Here is a 24,708-nt window from a genome sequence, read left to right on the forward strand (position 1 = left end):
AGAGAGAGAGAGTGTATGTTTGGAAGTATAAATTCATTGTTCAGTTATGTGTGAATGTGTGCACCTGTGAGTGCGTAAGTAAATGTAATTGAACAATATCAACATGAAGCTCAGTTCGATCAACAGCTATTTCAAAATTTGCGTGTGACCAAAATGGAAATGGCATAATGTAATTTGGAAAAATATTTTTTGTCACTGTAATTCATTGCTGGTCCTGTGCTATCTGTTGTTGTTGTGTGCTGCGTTATCCTTTGATTTGTTCACAATTCTCAATATCACCCTCATTCTATTTACCATTTTTTAACACTTTCGACTGAACGAAATAGAATATACTTTTCCAATTAACGTCAGATTATTTTATGCAGTTAGCACTGAGCCAGACAAATCTTACTTTAGTACTGTGACCAATAACTCTTCCAGGGTCGGGACATCTGTATTATTTTTTATCAGGTAAAGCCATGCAATCATATTGAGATGGTATGTAGAAATAATAACCTTGGAGTGCTAATGGGGGAGGGGGTCCAGATGAAGGAGGGAAATCAAATCAGAGTTATCAATCAAAAAATCATTGTCATCGGTATTTGATGCCCTGTGTTATGAAGGATGTAGGTATGATGAAAATCATGACGAGGATGATTATCATCATCGTCATCACTCCCTGGCCCCCGTTACAGGTGGAGAGGTTGGGTCCAAAAGGGAACGAAAAGCATGACATCGGGAGACGATCAATAACATGGCCATTTAATTGATCCTTATACTTATTATTTAGGTCCCCCATTCCCGATTTCACCTTGTAGGCACAACAATACCACGACTATCAAAAAAAAATAATAATAATGCAGGGGGAGGTGGGAATGGCAAACCCTTCTCATGCACTCCGTAAAATTCGCAGCCAACCAATCAGTCCCTCAACAGTTCTCCAACTTCATCAACGTTCAGTAAATATTTCGTTTCTCATAACCTCGTTAACCATATCTAACTACCTATTTTGCCTACCCTGAATCCTCCCACCTATAGACTCAACCATATATACCCCTTTTCATCTGCTTATTTCTACCCATGTTCCATAATGACCACACCATCTAAGCGTATTCACCTCAGCTCTGTGGTCCACGCTGTTCCTTACTCCACATCCTTCACGATACACCTTGTTCCTTACGGTATGACTCTTGGTACTCTTTATACCTTTTTCATTAACCAGAACTTAACTGTGCCAAATTTGAACTTTTCACGACAGACCAGTCTCGCTCACTTTCCTCCCCTGTGTTACTTTATACTTTCTTTGCACTTGAGTATACTGTATACTTACTTTTCTGTCACTGCACCCAGGAACCTGAAGTTCCTCACGAATTCTATAGTCTCTTACTCCATTCACGAACACATCACACCGAGAATCATATTCCATATCAACAACTCTCACGTCAGTCTTATCTACATTTACTTTCAAAGAACGACACTCACAGACATCAGTAAAACTCTGCACCATTCAGCAAAACTTCGATATCAGCATGTGTCAGAGCATCATTTACAAACTTAAAATTTGAGATACTGCATCCTACATCATTCAATACTGTTCTTTCTCGCTCTTATATATATATATATATATATATATATATATATATATATATATATATATATATATATATATATATATATATATATATATATTTGTGGTAGGTGCTGGCGACCATCATCCACTCACGATGTAGCGCTGCCTACTTCTTCCTTAGCCTTTATCATTCTTTTTTCTGTGCGTGCCCTCCTCTGTTCCTATTTATCCCATCTTTTTTGTCACTTCTTACTGTTTTTGTTTCCTTTACAGGTGGCTTTACATTGAGTGACAAGCTAAATGGTTTCCTGTAAGCCAAGAAGCCATTTACAGCACTGGGTGGTAACCATATAACCAAACCATACGTGCTTCCTACGTGTCAGCAAGTGGGTTGGTGGAGGGTTAGTGCCCCTCCCCGTAAAACAAATAACACAAAAGTCAAACGGCCACTCCTTACGGGATTATGGCGTCTTGCAATATATACGGTGTATATATATATATATATATATATATATATATATATATATATATATATATATATATATATATATATATATATATATATGTCCAGGGAGGAAAGGGAATAAATTTGGGAAATGATAGATCTGCGAATTCTAGGGGGGAAAAAATTGGGATGAACATGTGTCCCAATCTCAAGTTACGGAACCACAGTTACAGATGACCTTACGGGCAACTTTTGAAGACCATTTTCGCCTATAAGGTTATCAGGAACTGTAGCTCTGTAATAGTTTAAATTTGGATAAATTTACATATAACATACCGGGCTAATGTATGGTCCGGCCTCCACTATAGGTGGAGGAAATCTTCAAACGAACGAATGAACATATAACATTTTTTGCTTAGAGTTCCCTGGTCTATCACTTGCCAGAGTTATGCTATTTCCTCCCGGGACACCAAATATATATATATATATATATATATATATATATATATATATATATATATGGTAGAGTGTTAATTATGAGAGAGACGGTACAGAAGGAGTGATTGGTGATGAGCAGTGTGGCTTTAGGAGAGGGAGAGGATGCGTGGATCAGGTGTTTGCTGTGAGACAAGTGTGTGAAAACTATTTAGCGAAAGGCAAGGATGTGTTTTGGGCATTCATGGATTTAGGGAAAGCGTATGATAGAATTGATAGGGAGGCTTTGTGGACCGTTTTAAGATTGTATGGACTTGATGGTAGGTTACTAAAAGGGGTGAAGAGTTTTTATCTAAATAGTAGACCGTGTGTAAGAGTGGGAAATGCTGTGAGTGATTGGTTTCCTGTGAGAGTGGGGCTGCGACAGGGATGTGTGATGTCGCCTTGGTTGTTTAATATTTATGTGGATGGTGTTGTAAGGGAGGTGAATGCAAGAGTTTTGGGTGGAGGTCTGAGTCTGGTGAATGTTAATGGTGGAGAGTGGAATCTGAAGCAGCTAATGTGTGCAGATGATACTGCATTGGTGGCTGATTCAGAGGAGAGATTGAGACAGTTGGTAGAGGAGTTTGGAAGGGTGTGTGAAAGGAGGAAATTGAAAGTAAATGAGAATAAGAGTAAAGTGATGAAGTGTACAAGGTTGGTAGATGGTGGGGGGATGAATATAGTTTTGAATGGTGAGTTGCTTGAGGAGGTAGAGTGTTTTAAATATTTAAGGTCACATGTTGCTGTGGATGGAAAAATACATGCAGAGGTAAAGTTTAGAATGAATGAAGTAGGAAAGGTGCTGGGAGGAATGAAAAAGATGTTTAGATGTCGTTCACTTAGAATGGATGTAAAGAGAAGGCTGTATGAGGGTGTTGTGGTACCGACTGCGTTATATGGGGCTGAAACATGGAATATGGGTGTAGCAGAGAGGAAAAGTTTGAATGTAATGGAGATGAGGTGTCTGAGGAGTATGTGTGGAGTGACGCGTATGGATCAAGTGCGAAATGATGAAGTGCGAAGGAGAACTGGAGTTGTTCGGGAGATGGCTGATAGAACTGAGCAGAGGGTGTTGCAATGGTTTGGGCATATGGAGAGAATGGATAATGAGCCATTGGTGAAAAAGATAACTAGATCTGATATGAGAGGGAGACCACGAATAGGATGGATGGACAGTGTGAAGAGAGCGCTGGTTGTGAGAGGGATGTCTGTTGAGCAAGGAAGAGTGGCCGTGACAGAAATAAATGGAGAGAAATTGTGAATGAATAAATGATGACGCAGCCCTGAGGGGATATTCTCCCGCATTTGGTCTGATCAGCTAGTCAGGTCAGGTGCGGGTAAGGGGATGGGTCTATTATGATGTGGCAGGGGTAAACCAGCTCTGCTATCGGGCCCTGATGCAGATGTCACTGATTGCACTGTGCAGTTGACCCTTGTGCGGTGTGGTGCAGTGAAGATCTGTCCCTTCTCCCCTTTGGGGCTAAGATGCGAATGAATGTGTTTGAATGGATGTGTAGATGGGGAGTGTGTCGTCCTGTCTCGGCTACCTCCCTTTCCTTGGGGGAAGCAACCTAGGTATATATATATATATATATATATATATATATATATATATATATATATATATATATATATAATAGATAGATGGACCTTCACACACGCACACACCCGTCCCCTTGCTCAAGGGGGACAGTAACCACCCAGTTCGTCAGTGAAACTTTTCGCAACCTGAGCGAGGCGCGAACTCCCGTCCACCAGTTGGCAAGCGGGAACGTTACCACTGCACCAGCGAGCGGTGTGTGTGTGTGTGTGTGTGTGTGTGTGTGTGTGTGTGTGTGTGTGTGTGTGATGAACAGATATGGGAACATCGCATTTCCATGGCCCCACTTAAATACCGATATTAAATCATTCGCTGAGAACCCCACCTACCCCTATGCAGGTTTCTTTACCATCATAAAAACTGTTAACATTCACTATCCATCCATCTTCACAACATATACACAGAGTCATATAAGAAAAGACAGATAAGAAGGAAGGGGTGGGATATCTGATGATTCCGAATGAAAAGTAAAGAATTTAGATGACAGGAAAGTGTTTGGGAGAAAGGTGCGAAAATGTAAAATTAAGAAGGAAACTTTAAACTTGAGAGATAACAGATGAAGACTACTAACACATGGAGGTGAAGTAAGGAGACTGAAGAAAAGATGAAATACTGGTAAATGGAATGACGAGCGCAGAGGGGTAATAAACATGATTATAGTAGATTTGGTGGCGTTGATAGGCATAATTCTTAGCCTCTTGCTTATCTGGAGCATCGTGCATCCACCAGAATATGGTCTCACACTGGGTTTATCAGCCTGAGGATTGTTTAGGGTTGGTAACTCGATCTTTCTTCAGTCTCTGATTATGTCAGGATTCTTCCCCCTAACTTAGCCACATTAACCTCTCATCACTGGGGCATCTCTAGTACGTGTATACCAGCTAATGCACAATATTTTATGAAGCTGAGACAGCGTTGTACGAGCTTATTAGAGAGAGGGGGGAGTTCTCACTTTTAAGGTAATTACCTTAGATTGGGTAATTTTGACCCATCTAAAGAAATCTCTGAGGTAATGGAATTTTTAAGGTACTTCTGAGGTAATTCAGGGCAGTATGGTGGTAAAATCTAAGGTAATTTTGATCATTTTAAAGTATATTATGCGTTCAGTATCATTATATTTTGTCTTTAAAAAATCTGGTAAAATGGCAAAGAACCGCGGCAATATACACGGTGACATAACATGGTGCCCGGGCCTGGCAGGCCATACTCCGTACAGTACACTACGTCGAACGAGACCGGCTGCTTAGCTCTGCTTTCTCGTTCATTCGCATTACACTGTCCACGCAGCCAGCCAGTGCGATGAGTGCACAGAGTTCCAATCTCAGATTCGCAGGCTTTACAGCAGCAGCGTTTTGGTGTATTAATCTGTTGTGTACTCTTTCCTTCTGCATTTTATGAAGTCTTTAGGGAGTAGCCTAATGGCAGTGTACTGATGATGGTAATTCTGAATTTAGCAACGGAATGATTTTAGGTAAATATACTGTATACTTTCAGCCCAGACTGTCGTACTTTTTTTTTTTTCTGAATAGCTTAGACTATCATACGACATCTTTTACGGACGAGCCTATTTCCGTATTTTGCCACACTACTTAAGGTAAAAATCGTGAAAACACATAAATCTGGTCTACGAATATCAATAAATAACCGAACCTATCCTAACCAAGTCAAGTGAAAGTACATAGTCAAGTGAAAGTACCTAACCTTGACATTCTAAAACATAATATTCTTTGCCGTAACCGAAATGTTCAATGTTCAACTTCTGTTGACTGATGTTAATGGAAAACAAAGCTATCCCAATCTTTCTACAGCAGTAGGATGTGCACAAACCTTGCCACACTCAAATGCTTCAGTAGAGAGACTTTTCAGTCATTTAAGACATATTTAGACTGACCTGAGAAGTTCACATAAAGGTACAAGCATGGTTAGCTTACTGCACAACAAATATGGGCTAAAAAGAATGGATGTATCCAGTGCTCAGTTGCAGCTGGATAACCATCTTCATCCTGCTTTGAAGAATGTAGTAAGAGTAATGCTGCAGATGATGACTGTAGGAAAATCATGTTGGAAAAAAAAATGGGCGATTTTTATTTCTTTGAAATATATTTTTCGGTTGTTGTTTCCCCCCAAAAAAAAGAAAAAAAAATGTGTTTTACTGAGCTGAGAACCTGAGTACATTATCAACTAGAAAGCGTCCAGAGAGTGCATACCTCCGCCAATGCCAATGCCGGATCCGTGGAAGTATTGTGTGGAATACATAGGATCCAGATCCACCCCCAAATTTAATCCATTTTTCCTTGACCCGTGGCCCACTCCCAAACAAAATTTTATTGAAATTCATTGAGAACTTTTGAAGGTATTGTCCAGGATACTCCGGATACAGTTCCGGATCAGCCCCCAAATTTAATCAATTCTTCCTTGGCCCATGGCCCACCTTTCCACAAAATTTAATTGAAATTCATTGAGAACTTTTGTAGATATCATATGGATAAGAACACAAACTTTCGTGAATACATAACTCACTGCAACTTCGTTGACAAAGGTAATAATCAAATACAAATTTCTTGTGTTTGTAAAGTTTTATTCTCCTGTTCTCGCTATTTTGACTTGTTCATTCACACACACACACACACACACACACACACACACACACACACACACACACACACACACACACACACACACACGCTTATATATATATATATATATATATATATATATATATATAGCCAGACGCCTTAATCCCGTAAGGGGTATCCACCAACAAATCGCCTCCATGTCGCCCTGTCCCCCGCCATTTCATTGCCATGCTCCCAGCTCACACCCCCTCTCTCATATATACCTCTCCACTCCATCCCTCCATCTCATATATATATATATATATATATATATATATATATATATATATATATATATATATATATATATATATATATATATATATATATATATATGTGTGTGTGTGTGTGTGTGTGTGTGTGTGTGTGTAATTTTATTGCATCTAGGGTAATTTCACGGGGAAATCAAGGTAATCTTTGCTGGCTGTTGTGTATGTGTGTGTGTGTGTGTGTGTGTGTGTGTGTGTGTGAGAGAGAGAGAGAGAGAGAGAGAGAGAGAGAGAGAGAGAGAGAGAGGGACCTTCCAGAGGGCTACAGTCTCGCTTAATTCTTCCTACCCCTTTTCGATTTCTTTTAGCCTGGGTCTTAGCTGGAGCAAAAATCACGAACCGTCCTGACCATGATAGACGTAATGGTGGCAGTACTGATGCTCAGAATAATATGACTAACCTTAACTGGATAATATATTCTGTTGCGACCATATGAAGGATAAGACATCGTGGAGGTAAAGGGGGACGGTGAGAGTACCAAGAGCTCGACAGAGACATTTTCAGATCCAGATAAGGTGATCATATAAGGCCAGATATGAGAAGTATGGGTAGGAGGGAGAATGACACTGCAAACACAAGACATTCGGGTAGACGTACAGTGCAGTTTGCGTCACTTCCGCCAGGATAATATAACACTGCCAATCCCATCTCATCCCGAAATATGACTTCCGAAGCATGATCAAGGGTACATAATGAAGTAAAGATAATAGTAGGGTTATTGGCTCATAGCGTGCTTATTCTATTGGGGAAATTCCAAAAAAGATTTAACCAACGTGTGTGAGAAAAGGATAGAAAAAATTAATGCTTTCCTGTACCCACCACGCTCCAGTAAACTGGCAAGAAAAACTGAATTATACAATGACTGTTGGAAAGAACAGTCACGGAAATTGGTGGGAAGGACAGAAAACCAAACGTCTTAATAGTAACCTCTTATCAGTAATTCTGAAAATAATGGAGCACATATTAACGTCGAATGTTCATATAATAAAGTACTCTACTCAGTGTCGTCACGATACACATCAGCATGGAAATACCCACATTCAGTTACTTGTTGCTTATGGTCTCGAAACACTTTTATAGCTGAGTTTTAAAAGTAGATGTCGTTCTTGCGCAAACGACTATTGCTGGTGGTTTACTTCATTGGCCAACTGTTCATGTATTAGAGATTTTTCCCGATACTAGTGTTGCATCTCTAATACCTTAGTCTGATCCCATCATCTGTCGTCGGAGCATTATGTTGTACTTCGAATCTTCTTCTTCTCCTTTCGGCTCTCTTCTTAGGGGTCGCCACAGCGGATCATCCGTCTCCATCTTACTCTGTCTTCTGCATCTTCTTTTCTTACACCTACCACCCGCATGTCCTCCTTCACACCATAAACCTTCTCTTTGGCCTTCCTCTCTTTGGTCTGCCTGGCAACTCCAATTCCAGCATCCTCCTCCCGACATACTCCTCATCCCTCCTCCGCACATGTCCAAACCATCTCAATCTCGTCTCTCTAGCTTTGTCGCCAAACTGACTTACGTATGCTGTCCCTCTAATATGTTCATTTCTAATTTTGTCCAACCTTCTCACTCCTAGTGAAAAACGCAACATCTTCAATTCCGCTACCTCCAACTGTGCCCCCTGTCTTTTTGTCAGTGGTACTGTCTCCATTCCGTACAACATGGCTTGCCTCACTACAATCTTATAGACTTTCGCTTTCATTTCTGCAGAGACCCTTCTCTCACAGATCACTCTTGTCACCTTTGTCCACCCACTCCATCCCGCCTGCACTCTCTTTTTTACATCTCTACCACACTCTCCGTTACTTTGTACAGTTGACCCCAAGCATTTGAATTCATCTATCTTTGCCACCTCTACACCTTGCAGCCTCACGGTTCCCCTGTCATCTCTCTCATTTACACACATGTACTGGGTCTTGCTTCTGCTTACTTTCATTCCCCTTCTCTCTAGTGCATATATCCATCTCTCAAACTCTGCCTCAGCTTCCTCCCGGCTCTCACTGTATATCACAATGTCGTCCGCAAACATCATTGTCCATGGAGGTTCCTGTCTAATCTCATCTGTCAATCTGTCCATCATCATTGCAAACAAGAAGGGGCTCAAAGTCGATCCTTGATGCAATACCACCTCCACCTTGAAACCCTCAGTCATTCCTACTGCACATCTCACTGCTGTTACACTATCATCGTACATGTCCTTCATCACCCTCACGTACTTCTCTGCCACGCCTGACTCTCTCATACAGTACTACAGCTCCTCTCTCGGTACCCAATCATACGCCTTCTCTAAGTCTATAAACACACAATGCAACTCCTTCTGGCCTTCTCTGTACTTCTCCATCACCATTCTCAAAGCAAATATGGCGTCTATCGTACTTCTCCCTGCCATGAAACCAATTGCTCCTCGCAGATCCTCACTTCTCTTCTCAGTCTAGCTTCCACCACTCTTTCCCATATCTTCATTGCATGGCTGATTAGCTTTTACCTCTGTAGTTGCTGCAGCACTGCACATCATCCTTGTTCTTGAAAATCGGAACTAGAATACTTTTTCTCCACTCCTCCGGCATCCTCTCACCCTCCAGGATTTTGTTAAAAAATCTGGTAAACCACGTCACAGCCATCTCTCCTAAGCTCCTCCATGCTTCCACTGGTATACCATCTGGGCCCACTGCCTTGCCATCCTTCATCCTCTTCATGGTATTCCTCACTTCCTCTCTGCTGATCTCTTGCACTTCCTGACTCACTATCTCCAACTCTTCCAACCTTCCCTTTCTCATATTTTCTATATTCATCAACTCTTCGAAATATTCCTTTCACCTTCTTCGTACACTCTTTTCACTTGTCAGTACATTGCCATCTGCATCCTTTATCATTCTAACATGCTGCATATCCCGCCCAGCTCTGTCTCTGCCTGGCTAATCGGTACAGGTCTTTTTCCCCTTCTCTACTATTCAACTTCTCGTACAGCTTCTGGTATGCCTTTTCTTTTGCCTTAGCAACCTCTTTCTTGGCTATGTTCCTCGTCTCCTTGTACTTCCGAATGCCTTCTTCGTCCCTGTGTCTATCCATATTCTTCTTAGCCTGCTTCTTCCTACTTATGCTATCCTGTACTTCCTCATTCCACCACCAAGTCTCCTTGTCTTCCCTCCTCTGTCCTGATGTCACCCCAAGTACCTTCTTGGCTTTCTCCCTCACCACTTATGAGATAACTGCCCATCCGTCCTCGTCTTCCCTGCATCCGAAAGCCTGGCTCACCTCATCCCTAAATTTACTACTGAAGTCTTGCTCCTTCAGCTTCCACCACCTAATCCTTGGTTCAGCTCTTACTTTCCTTCTTGTCTTCACTTTCAAACTCATCTTTCCAACCAACACCCTATGCTGTCTTACTACACTCTCCCTTGGCACTGCCTTACAATCACTGAATTCTTTCAAATTGCATCTCGTACATAGGATATAATCTATCAGCGTCCTCCTTCCCCCACTCTTTTACGTAATCCTGTGCTCCTCCTCCTTCTTGAAATAAGTGTTTACTACAGCCATCTCCATCTGTTTTGAAAAATCAACAACCATCTGACCCTCAGCGTTCCTCTCCCCGACACCGTACCTGCCTATCACCTCCTCGTCACCACTATTTCGAATAAACCGTAGTATCTGACGTAAATGAATTTATGGAGTATTTCAAATACTTGAAATAAATAACCCTTCTCAATATGTACGCTTGTTCGACGAAATATCTTAAGTTATTCTACATAGGACAAATTTCCTAATGATGAGATCATTTTAGTGGTTATTAACTGCACTCTTTCCAGTTTGTTTTCGTCTTGTATTAGGCTAGGGGATGTACATTATTTGCTCAGAGGGTCTAAGTAGTGACGTATAAAACTTAGAAGCAATTTCAGGTATTTTGTAACCGAGGTTCCTGTCACTGAAATGGAGCATACATTTTTACCTTGTTTCTCGCTGCTACTCACTGTCCATTTCAAGTCTTTGCTAATAATAACCCCTAGATCTCTCCCGTACTTTACATCCATAAGCGTGGTATCAAACATTTGGCGTTTTATTTAATGTTTTGTAACCAAAATGTATCATATTATATATATCCATATTCAGCTTTATCAGTAGTTTGATCTCTAGTGTTTAGACTTATCCAGGTCGTTTTGGATACATTCACGATCTGCTTTAAGAATTCCTCTGCCTCCAATTTTCGAGTCATGTACAAATTTTGCTACCATAGAAATAAGTCAGTTTTCTAGATCATTGATATTAATAATGAAAAATAAAATATTAGAACTGAGCCTTGGGGGACTCCACCAGTTGCTCCTAACCAATCTAATGATTCACTATAAATCACCACTCGTTCCTTGGAGTTATTTAGCCAGTCATCTGTCCAAGAACATAAATTACGAGTAGACGAGGCCATGGGCTGTTTGATATTTCTCTTAGTCTTAAATAGCCTAAGCGAATTTATCAAAACCTTCCTGTAAATCTATATAAATGACATTTGACGGTGTTATGCCTCTCAATACCCACATAGGTTTTTTAAATCATTCAACAAATTTGCAAGACATGATCTGTTGTTGCAGAACCAGTCCTGACTACGAGTATCTGTTATAAGGCTTGTCTTTTCTTCAACAAAAAACAATTCATCCCTAATAATTTCTTCCACAATTGTGCTTCATACGGAAGCTAAGTTAACGGAGCGGTGATAGTTGCGCAGCTTTATCTCCAATTTTGAAGATAGTTAAAATTTTAGCTGGCTTCCAACGACTATGTCCTTTACAATCAATCAGTGATTTTTTACGAACTTAGTTATGGGAAAACTACATGGTGTTATTTTTCTCAACAGACTCGTGGAGAGATTTAGGTATGTCCAGTTGATTTATTAGGTCGATTTGCTCAAGATATTTCTCTACTGCTTGTCGTGTCACACTGTTGATTTGTAATTTATCATTATCTAAACCTAAAAATACAGCCACCGGGATGGGTACGCTATTTTCTCTTGTGAATACACTGCTGAAAGTTTCGTTCAGTATTTTTGCCATTGTAAGGTTAACGTAAACAACATTATCTTCTAAATTTAGTAAAGGACCTATACTAATCTTTACTTTTTTCTTACTTCCTCCATTATGAAAAAAGTCTTTCAGAAATTGCCTTTGCTTCGTGTGAAAAATAGCATCGAATTCACGTTTACCTAATTCTAGTTTTGTAATATTATATTTTGTACTTTGCCACTTTGCTATAAAATACTCTGTACTGTCATTGCTATATCCAGTCTGTTTATATATTTTTAAATTTTTCTCTTTTCCTGCCCGTTTTTATTTTTTGTGTGCTTCTTTCTTTTGGTCAATAAATTATTCCATATACTTGGTCGTCCATAGTGGCTTATTACTGAAATAATTTCTGTGTGTACTTCTCGAAATAGTATATCGTTTCATACACAGTAATATTATTAAATATTAAAAATTTTCCATATTCCATCTGCGTTGTTTAATGAATCCAGATAGTTTCGACAATTTCGTCTCGCATGTTATCGATTTTCGCTTTTTTGGCGTAATGAACTGGTTCCTGAACTATACTGTAATTCTGAGCAGCCACTGGTGAATGAAGAGAAGAAGGAAATAGCAGTGTGTGTGTGTGTGTGTGTGTGTGTGTGTGTGTGTGTGTGAGGTGGGGTGGGTGGTGAGAGGTAGAGTTGGTGAAAGAGTCTGACGGAACAATGATAATAAAACAGCAGTGTGTGAATAACTGAGAAGTTTTAATGTAGAATAATACTAATAATTCGTATGTGGGTGTTGGAGGATATTCAGCTCCTTTATCAAGAACATGTTTTTATATTCTGTTCTTGGTAACGCCAGATGATATTTTTCAGTTTGATTGAGACATCCTTAACCTGAATGGGTTAGAAATATCTCGATAAATAACCACAAAAGGAGCAAGGAAAAGAGCCCTGAACAGATGCCAAATTATTAACGGCTGATTATGGGGCGTCGATAAAGCCTTGGGGAGCGAGTCACCGTGTGTGATCTATTACTTTGGCCGTTCACTGCCTTAAAAAAAGTCTGCTATATTATGTAGGCCCTATGTCTTATATTCCACCAGACGATGTTATTTAACTTGAGTGATAGGTTATTGGGTAGAGGATAATAAGAGTCATTTGGATTAACTATTTTTTTTTTTTTTACATATTCTAATGCACACGTGAACAGTACTCCATCGTTATATGTTTCTAGTGTATAACATTAAAAATGGATTTATGATCCGCAAACAAGGTTAACTAAAACATAGCAACACTGTAAATTATATTTCCTTTTGCTCCAGACACCTATTCTACGACTCCATCAGCAGTCACATGAGTCGGTCCTGCTTGCTGTGTTTCTACCATTCATCAAATATAGAGCCGAAAATGGGTGTTAATTGAAATGAGAAGAAGAAAAATGTTTAGTTTAATGCCTATCGATTGCACGGTTGTCAAGTTTGCATACATTCATCGATGCCAAGTCCAAATCCTCACCCCAGATTATGGCCCATATAGCTGAATTTATGTACAGGGGACGGACTTTCATGCATGGTTGCGGAGAATGAAGATGTGTTTCCAAGCTCTCCTCTAGCTATAGGGCTGCCCCACCGGCATTAGCTTTTGTTGTTCGCCACTAGGGCGTTTTTTCACAGTCAGGTTACCTAGTACTCATTTTCCTCCCTTCCCTGTTTAGAGATACAATAGGTGTTTGTACCTATTCCTGAGATTACCTTTGTTTACTTGCCCACGGAGGGTCTCCCCCCCTTCAATGATCGCTCTGGGGCGTAAATAGACACGGGCGGGCCTTCCTGGAGTGGTTTGAGAGGGCAACCTCAGACTTAGGTGTTTTGCCCCTGGTAATTCGTCCTTTGCTTGTTTTCTCTTCTCCTTCCCACTTCTCCCATTAGAGGGAAGTGGTTTCTATGGCAGACGCCCCTGCCACCTCCCTCCCCTTCAGGGAGGGATGTGGTCCTGACGAAACACAGACTGCCACACGGATTGCCCACCCCCAGACTGAACGGCCCCAGACATGAACCCCGCTGGACATCCCTGTAAATAATGCAGCATTTGTAATCCTTCATGCTCTTGGTTCTACTCACTTGAGCAGTCTCAATCCTTTTATTATTAACCCCTACACTGCGGGCTTGTTTACCAATGACTTGCGTGTGCCGCAGGGTTATTTGGGCTCCGACAGACTCTCAAAAAATATTTGCCAAAAATCAGTTATTAGTCCTAGAATAATAAAATTACATATGCTTATGGCACATACCTTCAGCTTTCTTCTGGAATGATTGTTGAGCCTTCGTCGGTTACCGTAGGACTTGTGGAGACCTCTGAAGTAGGGTAACGAAGTCTCCACTTTACACTTCCCGACAACCCGTAATATGATTGCCACAGCCAGATACAAACACTATAAACACTATTCTACAATTTTCAAGTAGTTTGGGATCCATACTCAAAAAAAAAAAACACTGTGAAAGCAATGGAAATTACGAGCGCGTCTGATCGTTGCACTGGCACTAGTTCGCTTTTGTTACTCTGTCATTTATTATTCATAAAACCCCTCACACTTTATATTTCTATTACTATATAACACTTATATATATCTACAGTCTTTATCCATAAGTTTCCTTCAGTAGTATTAGTTTATTGTCACTGTAGGGATTCAATTTCTTTCAGTAAAATACGTAGCATTCACTTTCTCGTCCTGAATACTGGCATTGAGAGTGAATGTCACTTTCATCTTCACTCTCATAACTCATAGCATTCAGACATGCTAGAGTGAAACTTTCACTTTCATTACTCCTAGGGTATATACTCGTATGCTTATAATACTACCCATTTACATTTCTATTTACGTTCTCTATTTTATTTACGGTATTTACATTTTTATTTTATTTACACTGTGTTGTGCACTGTCACTTGAAATAACTTATAAAACTATTTTCCATTGTTCACGTATATTTACATTCATTACTTTCACTTGCTGTTTACACATTATTTACACATTATTTACAATTCCACTTGCACTGTTTTACTCAATAGAAAGATCGTAGTCACTCTTTTATCAATTGTCAGCCCTTTACCTCTTTCCACACAAGGTTTAGTAGGAGGTAAAGGCCACAGAGCCATTTGCATGGGGGTGAAAAAAGGCCTTGAAGTCAGCAAGAAGAAGCATACGTCCCCTCACTTCGGAAGATGAGAGGAAACTGATAACGCAGGGCCAGCCTGGAGGCCTGTTTAGGGGTTATTCAGAGTTACCAATATTGGTTCTTGAAACAGCTTTGTGTAGCACTGATATGATTGGCAGGAAATCTAGACAATACATTATAAATTAGGTAGTTCCAGGTGAATGTAAATATCACTTAGGCTTCTCCCTTCCCTCCTTACATGTATATTTATTACGAAAATAGATTATACGGCATATTTCAAGGGAAAAAAAACAGCAAAAATTAGCGAACGAGTGCACGTGAGGTGTTGTCAGGTGATAATTAGCCAATTCCAGGTGTATGGCACTCTCACTTACCTTATTTCTTTCTTGTATATATTATTTGGTATAAGAATATGACATAGGGCTTATTTCAATGGATGAAATCAGTAAAAAATTCCAGGGAAGATTTACTTAGCGTAGCATGGCCGGGCAGGCGAGAGGATAGGGTAATGGAGGGGGGGTAGGGAGGGGAGTCAAGAACAGGGAGAAATGGCTAAATTGTCAACAATGGATGGGAGTACAAATGAGATTAGGAGTGCTGACTAGTGTTGGACATTGGCAGTACTGATAGATGATACAAGCCCCCACTTGGAAGCCCGGGTGAATTCAAAATAACACAGAATCACAAAAGCGACGCCCCGCGGTATGATCCCTTGCTCCCAAGTGTCACGAAAGTGACGCCCCGTGGTTAAGGGGTTAAGAAGGTCATTGATGGCTGGGCTGGGGAAGTGGAACAAGTAAGAAAACTTGCAAATGGAGACCTCCTCGTAAAGACTTTCAATTCCTCTCAGGTACAGGACTTGTTAAAGCTGCACAAGTTTCATTGTTACGATGTCAGGTCGAAAATCCCAGTTTCCATGAATTCCTGCAGGGGAGTTACAGGGATCTCATGGTCATGGAAGAGGACGATATCATACGTGAACTTGCTATGCAAGATGTTATTGATGCAAGATTTATCACAAGAATCACGGAAGGCGAAAGGCACAAGACTGCAACAATTGTACTGACTTTTGGCAAGGTTACACTCCCTTCGCAGGTCACAGTCGTTTACGAAATTCTTAATGTAAGACCGTACATCCCTAACCCTCTTAAGTGTTTGAAATATCAACTCTTTATTGTCGGGCTTCACAACCAGTGTGTGGCAAATGTGCAACACAGGGTCACGATGCTGAACACTGCAATCAGAGACTGTCTGTTGCTTTCATTGCAAGGGTGCTCACTCCACTTCCTCTAGGGATTGTCCCAAGTGGCAGGAGGAGAAACAGGTCTGCACAGTGAATGCGACTGAGGGCATCTCCTACTGCGAAGCAAAGAAAAAGGTGAAGGAGTTGCATGCAACTCCCACGCCGAATAGGTCCTATGCTTCGGCGGTGATGTCCCATCTCGTGATGTGCTCTGTTGAAACACAGACTGACCCTTAACCATTTCCTCTTGCCATGCACTCTACTTCTCCATCTCAGCCTCCCGTCCAATCAAACTCTCAAACTGACATCCCTACTGCAACTTCTTACTGTCAGGCTGCTCCTGCCTCTCAGTTATTCAAGCCTAAACCGAAGCCTGGCAACTCTAGTAAGAGTCACGTCATGTCCTTCCTGCTTCTGGTCCAGCAAAGGAGAGAAGGATCTTCCTCGGGGGGCTCTGGGAGCCTCATTATTGATGATCAAATGGAGGTTTCTGTCAGCAAGTAGGCTACCATGATAGGTCCCCCCATTGATAGTGATGCTTTGAATTCTCTATTTGAACATCTGCCTGGGAGTAAGTTAGTGCTGGGCAACTTTAACGTCCATCACTATCAGTGGGGTAGCTTGAGGATCAATGGTCGTGAGGAGCAAGTAGCCGACCCAGTACTACAGTCCAACCTCTGTCTTCTGAACAATGGTAGAGCGACTCGTGTAGATAATCACACTGGTAACTTTTCGCCTATTGACTTGTCTCTGGCCTCCCCAGGTATACATCAAGATTTCTCGTGGGACCCTTTGACAACTCCTTGGGAAGTGATCCTTTACCCATCTGTCTTTCCTATACACGCAACATTGTTTCGGACCCTCCACCCCCAAAAATTTAACTGTAAGAAAGCAGACTGGAGGTCCTTCTCAATGATCGCTGATTTAGATATATCTGTGGAGACCATAGATGTTAAGGTCGAAAATCTAACCAATTTCTTATTACCCACAACTGTGGCTGCTATTCCCAAGACATATACAGTTCATGCAAAGCATAGAGCACATTCGTGGAAGCCAGGTTGCCGACAAGCAACCTATTGCATTTCCTTAAGGAAAAGCAATAGGAGATACGGGATTTTTTATAGCAATACTGAGGAAAATTTTACTGCATACAATCAACCACGGGCTGAGGCAAGGAGAATAATAAGAAGGGTCCAACATGACTCCTGGTGGTGAATTGCTCTACACCTTTAAGTAAAGTCTGGTCCACCATTTGAATATTAACCCGTCACATCCCGAGCTATTTCGCACCTCCAACACCCCTCAATCCCGAGGTATTTTGGATTTTTTTTTTCTTGGCTAAAACCTCCGCTTTTGGTAAGAAACATCGAAAATTCGTAGAGGAATCGCTCACCTGAGGTTTAAAATACTCGATACAGGTAGCAGTACCTCCTTACCTTACTGGGTTTTCTATCAGGCTGGCTCCAAAGAAAACGAGTTCTATGGGAGGGTAACTATTCCACACCACACATAAATGGTATTTATTTATTAATTTAGTATGAATTTATATGTAGTATGAGAGTATATTGGTTTTCAAACAGTAATATAGGCATTATAAGCATTGTTTCACTTACTAACTCATCAACATACCTGACCTTTTTTGACAACATTACCTGATCATTATTTCTGACTGTTTCTTCCTCTAATGCTATGTAAACTTTGTCCTCCACATTGTCATCGACTGGGGAATCACTCTGGCCCTGAATGTCTTTATTGGCCAGGTCACTGGTAACATGTGAATTGCTGAGACATTGGCATGCAGGGGGAGGAGGTTATGTGGTGTAAGGCATTGTCCCTGCCTGGCATCTTGTAGAGGAACAGAGGAAGGTGTCCCGCATATATATACCAAAAATCAAGCACAAAAAATGAAAATTGTGCAAATCATGAACCTTGCAATTGCGCAACGTATCAGTACGTCGACGGGACTAGCTGTGACAAAACGTTGCGATGTACCCATACGTCGATGGGATGCCTTGGGTTAAATAATAAAAGCCCATATATCCCTGTTACCACCTTGCAGGTGACACGAGCCCTGTCCCAGACACCAAAACGTACAGTATGATCCAGCATCTTAATCAGGACAACATGATGAAGCTGTTAGCACTGTACAATGAGTTTTGGGTGTCTCGAACGTTCCCAAACTCATGGCACTTTGTGCACGTCATACAGGTACCCAAAGAGGCTGGTCGTCTTATGAATCCTAATTCATTTCGTCCTATTGTGTTGACTTCTTGTCTATGAAGGTCCTGGAAAGAGTAGTTAACAATAGGCTTCTTTTGGTTTTAGAGTCGAAGAAATTGTTAAATGATAAAAAATGTGGCTTCCATAAATAAAGAAGTTCATTAGATCATTTAATGAATTTGGAGCATTGTACTGCAGAGCCAATTGCTAATAAAGAATTCATGATACAGATTCCTCAACATCCATAAAGCCTATGACATGACATAGCGACACACTATACTAATAAAGCTCTATGCTTATGGTTTAGGAGGTAATTTGCCTATTTTTATTTCCAGTTTCTTATGGGACATAACTTTCTCTGTCAAATTGCCCCATAATGTAACATCGGATATTTTTATCCAGGAAAACAGGGTACCTAAGGGAAGTGTTCTTAGTCCCACCTTATTTAGTATTATGATCAATGATATTCTGTCATCAGCTCCCATCCTGAGGAATCTTAAAAACCTGCTCTATGCTGACGATTGTGCAATATGGCACTTTTCTTGTACTGCACAATTTTCGGATTCAAGTAGCCCTTGACTCCATCCACCAATGGGCCTTCAAGTGAGGATTTAAGTTTTCCATCCCTAAGTGTGCTGCTGTAGTTTTCACTAATCGTAACGTACCTAATCTGTGCTTAACTTTCGATAATCAAGCGGCATCTTTTCAAAATTCTGTAAAGTTTTGGGGCCTACATTTTCATCACAGATTGAATTTTAAACTTCATATTAATTATTTGCTTGCTCGTTGTGACCAACCATTAAATGTCCTCAAGTACCTAGCAGGTACTACTTGGGGTGCCAACAGAAAATCTTTATTAGTGGTGTATAAGTCCCTTATTCGATCTAAGCTAGACTATGGCGCACAGGTGTATGGCTCGACATCCGATGCCACATTGAGGAGGTTGGATGTGTTCCAGAATAGATGTTTTCAAATGTGTCTTGGAGCCATCCAGTGTACACAGGTAGCTTGAATGGAAGTGGAAGTGAATGTGCCTCCCCTTCATATTTGCTGTGAGCAACTGACCTTATTGTATGGCCTACAAACACTAAGGAAAAGTGATATCGGCAATGTGGCCTGTACCCCCCTGCGTCAACACCACCATCTTCTGCAGGGGGTTCGTTGGCCACTTGCCGTTCACCTTCACTAACTGACTGAGGAGCTTGGTGTGGACCTCAGTGACTGTGACTGAGGAGCTTGGTGTGGATCTCAGTGACTGTGACAAGTTGGTGTCTAAAATTATAGTGCCATGGGTGCCACCTGGCTTTACTGTTGATGTATCATGGCTCCCAGCATGTAAGACCAAGGTACCGGAGGTGGAGGTCCACCACTTGATTCGTAACATCATCATTCATCACTTGGGGTCACACCAATTGTACACCGATGGCTCTAAGTTGAGTGAATGTGTGTGTGTCAGTGTGTGGTCAACTGAATGTTCCCTCAGGTATCAGTTGCTGACTTATACATCTGCGTTTACCTCCGAACTTTTTGCTATTGACAAAACCATAGGCTATGCTCTAAATTCTCAGCATGACTCATTTGTCAAATTATCAGATTCAAAATCAGCCCTTCAGGCTACTGCATCTTGCACTATGGACTTGCATGAGACCCAGGGCCGCATCGTTAATAAATTGCATTCATGCAACAGGTCGTTCACACTGATCTGGGTGCCTGGTCATTGTCATATCTACGGCAATGAGCAGGCTGACTTACTTCCAAAGTTGAGCTCTACTTCCAAAGTCGGCTGTAGAGCTCGAGGAGACTTGGGACGTTCCTTGTGATCTACGGTCGAGTCTCTCTCTCGGAAAGAAATCAGTAAATCTTTTGTGGCAAGGTCAATGGACCAGACTAAATATTCCAACTTGTAAGTTGTACCTGGGCAACTGCGATACTGCCAACCCTCACAGTCGCCTGGAAGAAAAAATGTTGGTGCGATTATGGCTTAATGCCACCATATGAAACCATATATGGAGAGACGATTCCCATCGCACTGCGACATCTGTGATGCGGTGTTATCTAACAGTCATATCATCCTGCGCTGTCGGCAATTTATTCGTGAACGTGCTTCACTTATAAATTACTGCGGTGCAGCAGATGTCCCCTTCACCTTTTCCTCCATCCTGGGTGATGGGAACATTGTTGACTGATATATTGATGACTTTCTCGAGAGAGACCGGATTGATCAGAGTGATGTGACTTTTTTGCTATATGTCTATGGTTTTTATTGACTGTAAATATGTTTATATTGTATTATTAATTAGGGTTGACAGTTAACGTATTTGTAATAGTTTCTACTTACGACTGATATGTTTCTAATATAGATGTCCCCTACACTAAACCCCGTTCATCGGCTGACAGTCACCAGCTGATGAGTGCAAGTGTGCAATATAGAAAGGTATTGTGCATTTGCAATCGATTGTGGTCTGTTGGGCGAGGTACTTCACTTTTTGTACATATTATGTAATTACTTTATATCATCTTGCTTAAGTTGTCCAAATTTGGGCTGACAGCTGACGTATATGGAGATGTTCGTGACTTGTCTGATTCCCTTTCATATATTGGTGTTCCCTATTAGGCTGTGCCCTGACTGACATAGGTATAATATAATCATTAAAAAATAAAAAATAAATAATAACAATTATTGTATGTGTACGTGTGTATGTATATGTTTTTGAAGGTGTGTATGTATATATGTCTGGCTCTGTGTGTGAATGTATGTATGTAACATATATATATATATATATATATATATATATATATATATATATATATATATATATATAATGGCTTTAATGACCAGGGGCTTCTGCCCAAATGGTCGATAGGAAAAAAAAAATGTACAGACCTTCAGTAATACCGTCGGTTCAACACGGATATGGGGGAAGGAAGCTTTGTCTAACAGTCTTTCCACTTAAAGACCTGAACTCGACTTCCAGTTGTGATGTTAACTTGCAGTGCGAAATACTGGCTCTGCCGGTGAATGAACTGTGTTCTAGATATTATATTACTTATTAAAATGTCATTTTAGAGGAACTAAGCATATGTCAGACGGCGAGGTATTGTTATGGGCAATAATATCGAGATGAAAATTCTCATCTGGATAATTTTGCCTTTCTGCAGACAGAAATAATTATATTACAGGATATCCTAAACATGACTTTATTAATCAGTGCAATTAATCACAAAATGGCCATCAAATAGTTTTTTTATGTTTAAATGAAAGTAATCCGGTTTCATTTCAGCAGTCTTCATATAAACTGGTTGTTCTTTTACGGATCTAGCCGAGTGAGTCATCAACTTTCCACTACCCAGTTACCACTTGGAGTCGCTGACAGTTTAATACTGTAGACAGTCCACACAGCAGAGTAACGTAATCTCATATTTTTTATGCACTCAGGATGGGGTAATAGCACCAACACATTTGGCTGCGATTGCGGCTTGAAACATTGTTCAACCCATCATGTCCCGAGCTATTTCGCACCTCCGACACCCCCCAATCCCGAGCTATTTTGGAAAAAACAATTTGGCTAAAACCTCCGCTTTTGGTGAGAAACATCGAAAATTCATTGAGAAATCGCTCACCTGAGGTTTAAAATATGCGATACAGGTAGCAGAACCTCCTTACTTACTGGGTTTTCTATCAGGCTTGCTCCAAAGAAAACGAGTTCTATGGGAGGGTAACTATTCCACACCACTCATAAACGGTATTTATTTATTTATTTGGTACGAATTTATATGTAGTACGAGACTATATTTGTTTTCAAACAGTAATATAGGCATTATAAGCATTGTTTCACTTACTAACTCATCAACGTATCTGACCTTTTTTGGTGACATTACCTGATCATAATTTCTGACTGTTTCTTCCTCTAATGCTGTGTAAACTTTGTCCTCCACATTGTCATCGATTGGGGAATCATTCTGGCCCTGAATGTCTTATTGGCCAGGTCACTGGTAACAGGTGAATTGCTGAGACATTGGCGTGTGGGGGGGAGGGGAAGTTATGCAGTGGAAGGCATTGTCCCTGCCTGCCATCCTGTACAGGAATAGAGGAAGGTGTTCCGCGTATACTTACCAAAAATCATGCGCGAAAATTGAAAATTGTGCAAATTATGAACCTTGCAATTGCGCAACGTATCAGTACGTCGACGGGCCTAGCTGTGACAAAAAGTTGCAACATACCCATACGTCAATGCGACGCCTCAGGTTAATAAACATACTCGATATTTCACGATCCGGTGATTGATTCTACAAGTATGCATACTTAATGGTGTGAAGGTTTTGGCGGTGATAATTTTATGAAGAGTCAGTGGATTTTGTTAAAGATCAGTTAAGGGCTTCAGCTAGAAAGTGTCATAGTCATATTATCCTACATACTTTTATTCACCATGGTTGAAAATATTGAAAACTGAGACATTAGGTACCGGTATAGTCTTCAATAACTCATTTATTACTATAATCTTTGCCCAGCTGCATGCAATTTTTAGGTGGTGGCAAGCAAGAAAAATTTTGTTAGTGAAGATGGTAATAATACTGTTAATGAATTTCCTATCTCTAAACAGATCTCTACCCCTGCTAACGGTCGATACTGCATTCTTTGGGACAATAGTCCAACATTAGATTGCCCGACCACTGCCTATCTCAGTGAGTAACAAGCTACAGCTGGTGAAGAGCAAAGGCGTTTCCGTGCGATTGGCTGCAGGTGGACATCAATGAGCAGGATGAAAAACACGGTTTTGAAACCGCTCTTCTTAGTACTGATGTGTAAATTAATGTGCTGTAAAAGGCTGGGACAATTTTTATACATTACGGAGACATGAAGCATTTTGGGTGAAAATGTTCTGTCTTATAAACTGTCTACTGCTAACCATATTTCTATACCGACTGGCATCATTTTTCAGCTTGGGGAAAACTGACTCCATGTGACTCACATGGAGAGACAGGCTGACGAATGAGGATATAAAGGAGCGTTGTGGTGTGGATGTGGATGTGATAGGAAGCGTTATGAGGAACACACTGAGGTGATTTGGCCATGTGGAGAGGATGGAGGGTGAAAGACTGACGAAGAGAGTGTATGTGAGTGAGGTGGAGGGGGGAAGAGGGAGGGGGAGGCTGAGGATGAGATGGAGGATGGGGTGGAGAGGTATATGAGAGAGGGGGGTGTGAGTTGGGAGCAGTGCAGTGAAATGGCGGGGGACAGGGCGACTTGGAGGCGATTTGTTTGTGGCCACTCCAAACGGGATTGAGGCGTCTGGCAATAGATAGATAGATAGAAAACTGATTTTCTTGTTACAGTTATTTTTGAATTAGAGATTAGTGCAAAATGGCAGTGTCGCGAGGAATATAACTGGTGTGAATGAACACTGTATCACCGTATGCCAGTGGTATTTACAACCTAACTATAGACCATTAGATGAAGCTAAGAGTTACCCTTCCGGGGTAAAAATTTCAGCAGTGACAGTCTCATAACCAGTGGGGTTTCCTGAGCGGCTACAGTAGTTGTTACTGCCTTAAACAAAAGCAAAAATCATAAGCGGCAGAAGTTCCATACGACATTGGTTCAGCGCATTTAGGACACCTTGGTTTAGGTTACTTTCCTTATAAATGCAAACAAGTCGTACCTAACCTGTAGAAGGTGACTCTCCAACATTTAAATTTTTATTTATTATTTTTTTATTTTTGTCAAGGTGACAGACGGACGTGGTGCTTTGATTTTTGGCTTCGTTTTCCACTTTCGTTCATCGCAGGTTTCATTTATGCTTGCTTCAGTTTTGAATGAGCATCATTTCGGTGTATCTTCACTAAATGAGTCGTCAACATCTGCTTCCTCACTGAAGTAAGTATATGACCAAGTATTGGAATACAATTTAGTGTACTTAGTGCAACGAGTGGTTTAATCATTCCTGTAAGAATTCGTAATCTGGCGATTACCCCACAATGAAACTGAGTCATTTGCTGGGCTTCCCCTGGATTTAAAATCTGCAAATGAAGCATTGAACAATAACAGAATTTCGCAGACATTTAGAATAACCTAACTGATGAGACTGATTAAGTATTAATTGATGCCATAAAGTATTTT

Source organism: Coenobita brevimanus, chromosome 13 (genome assembly GCF_032717465.1).
Source record: "Coenobita brevimanus isolate Jiangsu-jjx chromosome 13, ASM3271746v2, whole genome shotgun sequence".
Lineage (NCBI taxonomy): Eukaryota > Metazoa > Arthropoda > Malacostraca > Decapoda > Coenobitidae > Coenobita > Coenobita brevimanus.